General features: G+C 43.6%; 2 non-coding genes across 2 annotated transcripts; both read right to left on the reverse strand.

Annotated features, from left to right (window-relative positions):
• Positions 1–6,356: 6,356 nt before the first annotated feature.
• On the reverse strand, positions 6,357–6,430 carry TRNAS-ACU (transfer RNA serine (anticodon ACU)). The gene has a single exon. It is a non-coding gene; the product is annotated as a tRNA-Ser (tRNA).
• A 1,072-nt stretch (positions 6,431–7,502) lies between these two features.
• TRNAY-AUA (transfer RNA tyrosine (anticodon AUA)) lies at positions 7,503–7,576 on the reverse strand. The gene has a single exon. It is a non-coding gene; the product is annotated as a tRNA-Tyr (tRNA).
• Positions 7,577–8,688: the final 1,112 nt, after the last annotated feature.

Here is an 8,688-nt window from a genome sequence, read left to right on the forward strand (position 1 = left end):
ATACATACTACGACATCTCTTTATCAACCAGTCTATATTAGCAGCAGACACAGTACGGTAGTTCACGGCTGTAGCTACCTCTGTGTCGGCACTCGGCAGTCCGTCCATAATTGTATACTAGTATCCATCCATCTCCATTGTTTACCTGAGGTGCCTTTTAGTTGTGCCTATTAAAATATGGAGAACAAAAATGTTGAGGTTCCAAAATTAGGGAAAGATCAAGATCCACTTCCACCTCGTGCTGAAGCTGCTGCCACTAGTCATGGCCGAGACGATGAAATGCCAGCAACGTCGTCTGCCAAGGCCGATGCCCAATGTCATAGTACAGAGCATGTCAAATCCAAAACACCAAATATCAGTAAAAAAAGGACTCCAAAACCTAAAATAAAATTGTCGGAGGAGAAGCGTAAACTTGCCAATATGCCATTTACCACACGGAGTGGCAAGGAACGGCTGAGGCCCTGGCCTATGTTCATGGCTAGTGGTTCAGCTTCACATGAGGATGGAGGCACTCAGCCTCTCGCTAGAAAAATGAAAAGACTCAAGCTGGCAAAAGCAGTAGCACCGCAAAGAACTGTGCGTTCTTCGAAATCCCAAATCCACAAGGAGAGTCCAATTGTGTCGGTTGCGATGCCTGACCTTCCCAACACTGGACGTGAAGAGCATGCGCCTTCCACCATTTGCACGCCCCCTGCAAGTGCTGGAAGGAGCACCCGCAGTCCAGTTCCTGATAGTCAGATTGAAGATGTCAGTGTTGAAGTACACCAGGATGAGGAGGATATGGGTGTTGCTGGCGCTGGGGAGGAAATTGACCAGGAGGATTCTGATGGTGAGGTGGTTTGTTTAAGTCAGGCACCCGGGGAGACACCTGTTGTCCGTGGGAGGAATATGGCCGTTGACATGCCTGGTGAAAATACCAAAAAAATCAGCTCTTCGGTGTGGAACTATTTCAACAGAAATGCGGACAACAGGTGTCAAGCCGTGTGTTCCCTTTGTCAAGCTGTAATAAGTAGGGGTAAGGACGTTAACCACCTCGGAACATCCTCCCTTATACGTCACCTGCAGCGCATTCATAATAAGTCAGTGACAAGTTCAAAAACTTTGGGTGACAGCGGAAGCAGTCCACTGACCAGTAAATCCCTTCCTCTTGTAACCAAGCTCACGCAAACCACCCCACCAACTCCCTCAGTGTCAATTTCCTCCTTCCCCAGGAATGCCAATAGTCCTGCAGGCCATGTCACTGGCAATTCTGACGAGTCCTCTCCTGCCTGGGATTCCTCCGATGCATCCTTGCGTGTAACGCCTACTGCTGCTGGCGCTGCTGTTGTTGCTGCTGGGAGTCGATGGTCATCCCAGAGGGGAAGTCGTAAGCCCACTTGTACTACTTCCAGTAAGCAATTGACTGTTCAACAGTCCTTTGCGAGGAAGATGAAATATCACAGCAGTCATCCTGCTGCAAAGCGGATAACTGAGGCCTTGACAACTATGTTGGTGTTAGACGTGCGTCCGGTATCCGCCGTTAGTTCACAGGGAACTAGACAATTTATTGAGGCAGTGTGCCCCCGTTACCAAATACCATCTAGGTTCCACTTCTCTAGGCAGGCGATACCGAAAATGTACACAGACCTCAGAAAAAGACTCACCAGTGTCATAAAAAATGCAGTTGTACCCAATGTCCACTTAACCACGGACATGTGGACAAGTGGAGCAGGGCAGGGTCAGGACTATATGACTGTGACAGCCCACTGGGTAGATGTATGGACTCCCGCCGCAAGAACAGCAGCGGCGGCACCAGTAGCAGCATCTCGCAAACGCCAACTCTTTCCTAGGCAGGCTACGCTTTGTATCACCCGTTTCCAGAATACGCACACAGCTGAAAACCTCTTACGGCAACTGAGGAAGATCATCGCGGAATGGCTTACCCCAATTGGACTCTCCTGTGGATTTGTGGCATCGGACAACGCCAGCAATATTGTGTGTGCATTAAATATGGGCAAATTCCAGCACGTCCCATGTTTTGCACATACCTTGAATTTGGTGGTGCAGAATTATTTAAAAAACGACAGGGGCGTGCAAGAGATGCTGTCGGTGGCCAGAAAAATTGCGGGACACTTTCGGCGTACAGGCACCACGTACAGAAGACTGGAGCACCACCAAAAACTACTGAACCTGCCCTGCCATCATCTGAAGCAAGAAGTGGTAACGAGGTGGAATTCAACCCTCTATATGCTTCAGAGGTTGGAGGAGCAGCAAAAGGCCATTCAAGCCTATACAATTGAGCACGATATAGGAGGTGGAATGCACCTGTCTCAAGTGCAGTGGAGAATGATTTCAACGTTGTGCAAGGTTCTGATGCCCTTTGAACTTGCCACACGTGAAGTCAGTTCAGACACTGCCAGCCTGAGTCAGGTCATTCCCCTCATCAGGCTTTTGCAGAAGAAGCTGGAGACATTGAAGGAGGAGCTAACACGGAGCGATTCCGCTAGGCATGTGGGACTTGTGGATGGAGCCCTTAATTCGCTTAACAAGGATTCACGGGTGGTCAATCTGTTGAAATCAGAGCACTACATTTTGGCCACCGTGCTCGATCCTAGATTTAAAGCCTACCTTGGATCTCTCTTTCCGGCAGACACAAGTCTGCTGGGGTTGAAAGACCTGCTGGTGAGAAAATTGTCAAGTCAAGCGGAACGCGACCTGTCAACATCTCCTCCTTCACATTCTCCCGCAACTGGGGGTGCGAGGAAAAGGCTCAGAATTCCGAGCCCACCCGCTGGCGGTGATGCAGGGCAGTCTGGAGCGACTGCTGATGCTGACATCTGGTCCGGACTGAAGGACCTGACAACGATTACGGACATGTCGTCTACTGTCACTGCATATGATTCTCTCACCATTGAAAGAATGGTGGAGGATTATATGAGTGACCGCATCCAAGTAGGCACGTCACACAGTCCATACTTATACTGGCAGGAAAAAGAGGCAATTTGGAGGCCATTGCACAAACTGGCTTTATTCTACCTAAGTTGCCCTCCCACAAGTGTGTACTCCGAAAGAGTGTTTAGTGCCGCCGCTCACCTTGTCAGCAATCGGCGTACGAGGTTACATCCAGAAAATGTGGAGAAGATGATGTTCATTAAAATGAATTATAATCAATTCCTCCGCGGAGACATTGACCAGCAGCAATTGCCTCCACAAAGTACACAGGGAGCTGAGATGGTGGTTTACAGTGGGGACGAATTGATAATCTGTGAGGAGGGGGATGTACACGGTGATATATCGGAGGGTGATGATGAGGTGGACATCTTGCCTCTGTAGAGCCAGTTTGTGCAAGGAGAGATTAATTGCTTCTTTTTTGGGGGGGGTCCAAACCAACCCGTCATATCAGTCACAGTCGTGTGGCAGACCCTGTCACTGAAATGATGGGTTGGTTAAAGTGTGCATGTCCTGTTTTGTTTATACAACATAAGGGTGGGTGGGAGGGCCCAAGGACAATTCCATCTTGCACCTCTTTTTTCTTTTATTTTTCTTTGCGTCATGTGCTGTTTGGGGAGGGTTTTTTAGAAGGGACATCCTGCGTGACACTGCAGTGCCACTCCTAAATGGGCCCGGTGTTTGTGTCGGCCACTAGGGTCGCTAATCTTACTCACACAGTCAGCTACCTCATTGCGCCTCTTTTTTTCTTTGCGTCATGTGCTGATTGGGGAGGGTTTTTTGGAAGGGACATCCTGCGTGACACTGCAGTGCCACTCCTAAATGGGCCCGGTGTTTGTGTCGGCCACTAGGGTCGCTAATCTTACTCACACAGTCAGCTACCTCATTGCGCCTCTTTTTTTCTTTGCGTCATGTGCTGATTGGGGAGGGTTTTTTGGAAGGGACATCCTGCGTGACACTGCAGTGCCACTCCTAAATGGGCCCGGTGTTTGTGTCGGCCACTAGGGTCGCTAATCTTACTCACACAGTAAGCTACCTCATTGCGCCTCTTTTTTTCTTTGCGTCATGTGCTGATTGGGGAGGGTTTTTTGGAAGGGACATCCTGCGTGACACTGCAGTGCCACTCCTAAATGGGCCCGGTGTTTGTGTCGGCCACTAGGGTCGCTAATCTTACTCACACAGTCAGCTACCTCATTGCGCCTCTTTTTTTCTTTGCGTCATGTGCTGATTGGGGAGGGTTTTTTGGAAGGGACATCCTGCGTGACACTGCAGTGCCACTCCTAAATGGGCCCGGTGTTTGTGTCGGCCACTAGGGTCGCTAATCTTACTCACACAGTCAGCTACCTCATTGCGCCTCTTTTTTTCTTTGCGTCATGTGCTGATTGGGGAGGGTTTTTTGGAAGGGACATCCTGCGTGACACTGCAGTGCCACTCCTAAATGGGCCCGGTGTTTGTGTCGGCCACTAGGGTCGCTAATCTTACTCACACAGTCAGCTACCTCATTGCGCCTCTTTTTTTCTTTGCGTCATGTGCTGATTGGGGAGGGTTTTTTGGAAGGGACATCCTGCGTGACACTGCAGTGCCACTCCTAAATGGGCCCGGTGTTTGTGTCGGCCACTAGGGTCGCTAATCTTACTCACACAGTCAGCTACCTCATTGCGCCTCTTTTTTTCTTTGCGTCATGTGCTGATTGGGGAGGGTTTTTTGGAAGGGACATCCTGCGTGACACTGCAGTGCCACTCCTAAATGGGCCCGGTGTTTGTGTCGGCCACTAGGGTCGCTAATCTTACTCACACAGTCAGCTACCTCATTGCGCCTCTTTTTTTCTTTGCGTCATGTGCTGATTGGGGAGGGTTTTTTGGAAGGGACATCCTGCGTGACACTGCAATGCCACTCCTAAATGGGCCCGGTGTTTGTGTCGGCCACTAGGGTCGCTAATCTTACTCACACAGTCAGCTACCTCATTGCGCCTCTTTTTTTCTTTGCATCATGTGCTGATTGGGGAGGGTTTTTTGGAAGGGACATCCTGCGTGACACTGCAGTGCCACTCCTAAATGGGCCCGGTGTTTGTGTCGGCCACTAGGGTCGCTTATCTTACTCACACAGTCAGCTACCTCATTGCACCTCTTTTTTTCTTTGCATCATGTGCTGATTGGGGAGGGTTTTTTGGAAGGGACATCCTGCGTGACACTGCAGTGCCACTCCTAGATGGGCCAGGTGTTTGTGTCGGCCACTAGTGTCGCTTAGCTTAGTCATCCAGCGACCTTGGTGCAAATTTTAGGACTAAAAATAATATTGTGAGGTGTGAGGTATTCAGAATAGACTGAAAATAAGTGGAAATTATGGTTTTTGAGGTTAATAATAATATGGGATCAAAATGACCCCCAAATTCTATGATTTAAGCTGTTTTTTTAGGGTTTTTTGAAAAAAACACCCGAATCCAAAACACACCCGAATCCGACAAAAAAAATTCGGTGAGGTTTTGCCAAAACGCGGTCGAACCCAAAACACGGCCGCGGAACCGAACCCAAAACCAAAACACAAAACCCGAAAAATTTCAGGCGCTCATCTCTAATTGAAACTATCCTTTGCTATATGCATTTTTTTTTGTTAATTTAAGTAATCAAAACTGGGATTGATATTTTTGCTCTTTTATTTTTACTTAAAGTACAATAACTTTTACCATTTTAATTTGTTTTAATAGTATATTGACAGTATAGTTTTCTTTAAAAAATCCACTTAATTTTCTTTACCCTATTATTAAAAGGGTAATTGACAAAAACAAACTACATTGTCACCAGAAGAGCAATACAAAATGTACAAGTGATATATTAAAATCATCTTTCCAGCTTGAATTTCAATGATGCATTGGGGCAACGATTTTGTGAGAAACATCTTCACCCTTAAATAAAGATTTTCTTAATTCCTTACCTGTGTGCTAATTACATGTCACCTTGTTTTCACATAAAACAGACTTCTACATGAGAAAGCAGCAAGGATGCAGTGGCGTTAATGTTTCCTGGTGTCAACCTGTATTATTTCAGTAGACATTGAAATGAGGATGCATCTTGCTGCCTTTCCAATGAAGCAAGTTTAATTTAGTAATAGGTGAAAAACCATCCTTACAAAGGTGTTAATCAGAGACTTGGCTTTGTGGACACTTTTCAGAGAACAAATTTGTTAGCATAAAAATAAAGGCAGAAAATGAAGAGCTGTTTAATCACTCAATTGGATTTTTCTACCAGCATATTTTTTTCTCTGCAACCCATTGCTAAATTGTGCTTCCTAGCTGTTTTTTATAAAATCACTGAATCAAATCTAACTCCGATTACATCAGAGAAGGCCAGGTACCCTACACCAAAAGAGGGGGTTTGAAATTTTGACTTGTCTACTTAAATATCACCAAAACCTGATCACAATGTCAATCATGTCCCTGGGTGGGATTGAACCACCAACCTTTTGGTTAGTAGCCAGACACACTAACCGATTGCACCACAGAGACACTTTGCAAAAAGTACATACTGACAAAGGCTAATAAGCATTAATCTAGAACGTTTCCTAGAAAAACTTTAAAAAGTCAATAATCTGGAGAGTTTTTGTAAGAATTTTCTTAAATCAACCAACGAAGAAACACATTGGTACTTTCCCATGATGAGTGAGTGCTTCAGGATCTATTGCACTTACATGTGCAGCAGAGTACAGCAATGGAAGCATGCTGGGCACATAACCCAGAGGTAGGCAGATTGAAACTATCCTCTGCTATATGCATTTTTTTTGTTAATTAAAGTAATCCAAAACTGGGATTGATATGTTGGCTCTTTTATTTTTACTTACAGTACAATAACTTTTACCATTTTAATTTGTTTTAATAGTATATTGACAGTATAGTTTTCTTTAAAAAATCCACTTAATTTTCTTTACCCTATTATTAAAATGGTAATTGACAAAAACAAACTACATTGTCACCAGAAGAGCAATACAAAATGTACAAGTGATATATTAAAATCATCTTTCCAGCTTGAATTTCAATGATGCATTGGGGCAACGATTTTGTGAGAAACATTTTCACCCTTAAATAAAGATTTTCTTAATTCCTTACCTGTGTGCTAATTAGATATCACCTTGTTTTCACATTAAACAGACTTCCACGTGGCGTTAATGTTTCCTGGTGTCAACCTGTATTATTTCAGTAGACATTGAAATGAGGATGCATCTTGCTGCCTTTCCAATGAAGCAAGTTTAATTTAGTAATAGGTGAAAAACCATCCTTACAAAGGTGTTAATCAGAGACTTGGCTTTGTGGACACTTTTCAGAGAACAAATTTGTTAGCATAAAAATAAAGCCAGAAAATGAAGAGCTGTTTAATCACTCAATTGGATTTTTTTGCCAGCATATTTCTTTTTCTCTGTAACCCACTGCTAAATTGTGCTTCCTAGCTGTTTTATAAAATCACTAAATCAAATCTAACTCTGATTACATCAGAGAAGGCCAGGTACCCTACACCATAAGAGGGGGGTTGAAATTTTGACTTGTCTACTTAAAGATCACCAAAATCTGATAACAAGGTCAATTACGTCCCTGGGTGGGATTGAACCACCAACCTTTTGGTTTATAGCCATACACACTAACTGATTGCGCCACAGAGACACTTTGCAAAAGTACATACTGACAAAGGCTAATAAGCATTCATATAAAAGGTTTCCTAGAAAAACTTTAAAAAGTCAATAATCTGGAGAGTTTTTGTAAGATGTTTCTTCCATCAACCAACGAAGAAACACATTGGTACTTTCCCATGATGAGTGAGTGCTTCAGGATCTATTGCACTTACATGTGCAGCAGAGTACAGCAATGGAAGCATGCTGGGCACATAACCCAGAGGTAGGCAGATTGAAACTATCCTCTGCTATATGCATTTTTTTTTGTTAATTAAAGTAATCCAAAACTGGGATTGATATGTTGGCTCTTTTATTTTTACTTACAGTACAATAACTTTTACCATTTTAATTTGTTTTAATAGTATATTGACAGTATTGTTTTCTTTCAAAAATCCACTTAATTTTCTTTACCCTATTATTAAAATGGTAATTGACAAAAACAAACTACATTGTCACCAGAAGAGCAATACAAAATGTACAAGTGATATATTAAAATCATCTTTCCAGCTTGAATTTCAATGATGCATTGGGGCAACGATTTTGTGAGAAACATTTTCACCCTTAAATAAAGATTTTCTTAATTCCTTACCTGTGTGCTAATTAGATATCACCTTGTTTTCACATTAAACAGACTTCCACATGAGAAAGCAGCAAGGATGCAGTGGCGTTAATGTTTCCTGGTGTCAACCTGTATTATTTCAGTAGACATTGAAATGAGGATGCATCTTGCTGCCTTTCCAATGAAGCAAGTTTAATTTAGTAATAGGTTAAAAACCATCCTTACAAAGGTGTTTATCAGAGACTTGGCTTTGTGGACACTTTTCAGAGAACAAATTTGTTAGCATAAAAATAAAGCCAGAAAATTAAGAGCTGTTTAATCACTCAATTGGATTTTTTTTGCCAGCATATTTCTTTTTCTCTGCAACCCACTGCTAAATTGTGCTTCCTAGCTGTTTTTATAAAATCACTGAATCAAATCTAACTCTGATTACATCAGAGAAGGCCAGGTACCCTACACCAGAACAGGGGGATTTGAAATTTTGACTTGTCTACTTAAAGATCACCAAAATCTGATAACAAGGTCAATTACGTCCCTGGGTGTGA

Source organism: Pseudophryne corroboree, chromosome 8 (genome assembly GCF_028390025.1).
Source record: "Pseudophryne corroboree isolate aPseCor3 chromosome 8, aPseCor3.hap2, whole genome shotgun sequence".
Classification (NCBI taxonomy): domain Eukaryota; kingdom Metazoa; phylum Chordata; class Amphibia; order Anura; family Myobatrachidae; genus Pseudophryne; species Pseudophryne corroboree.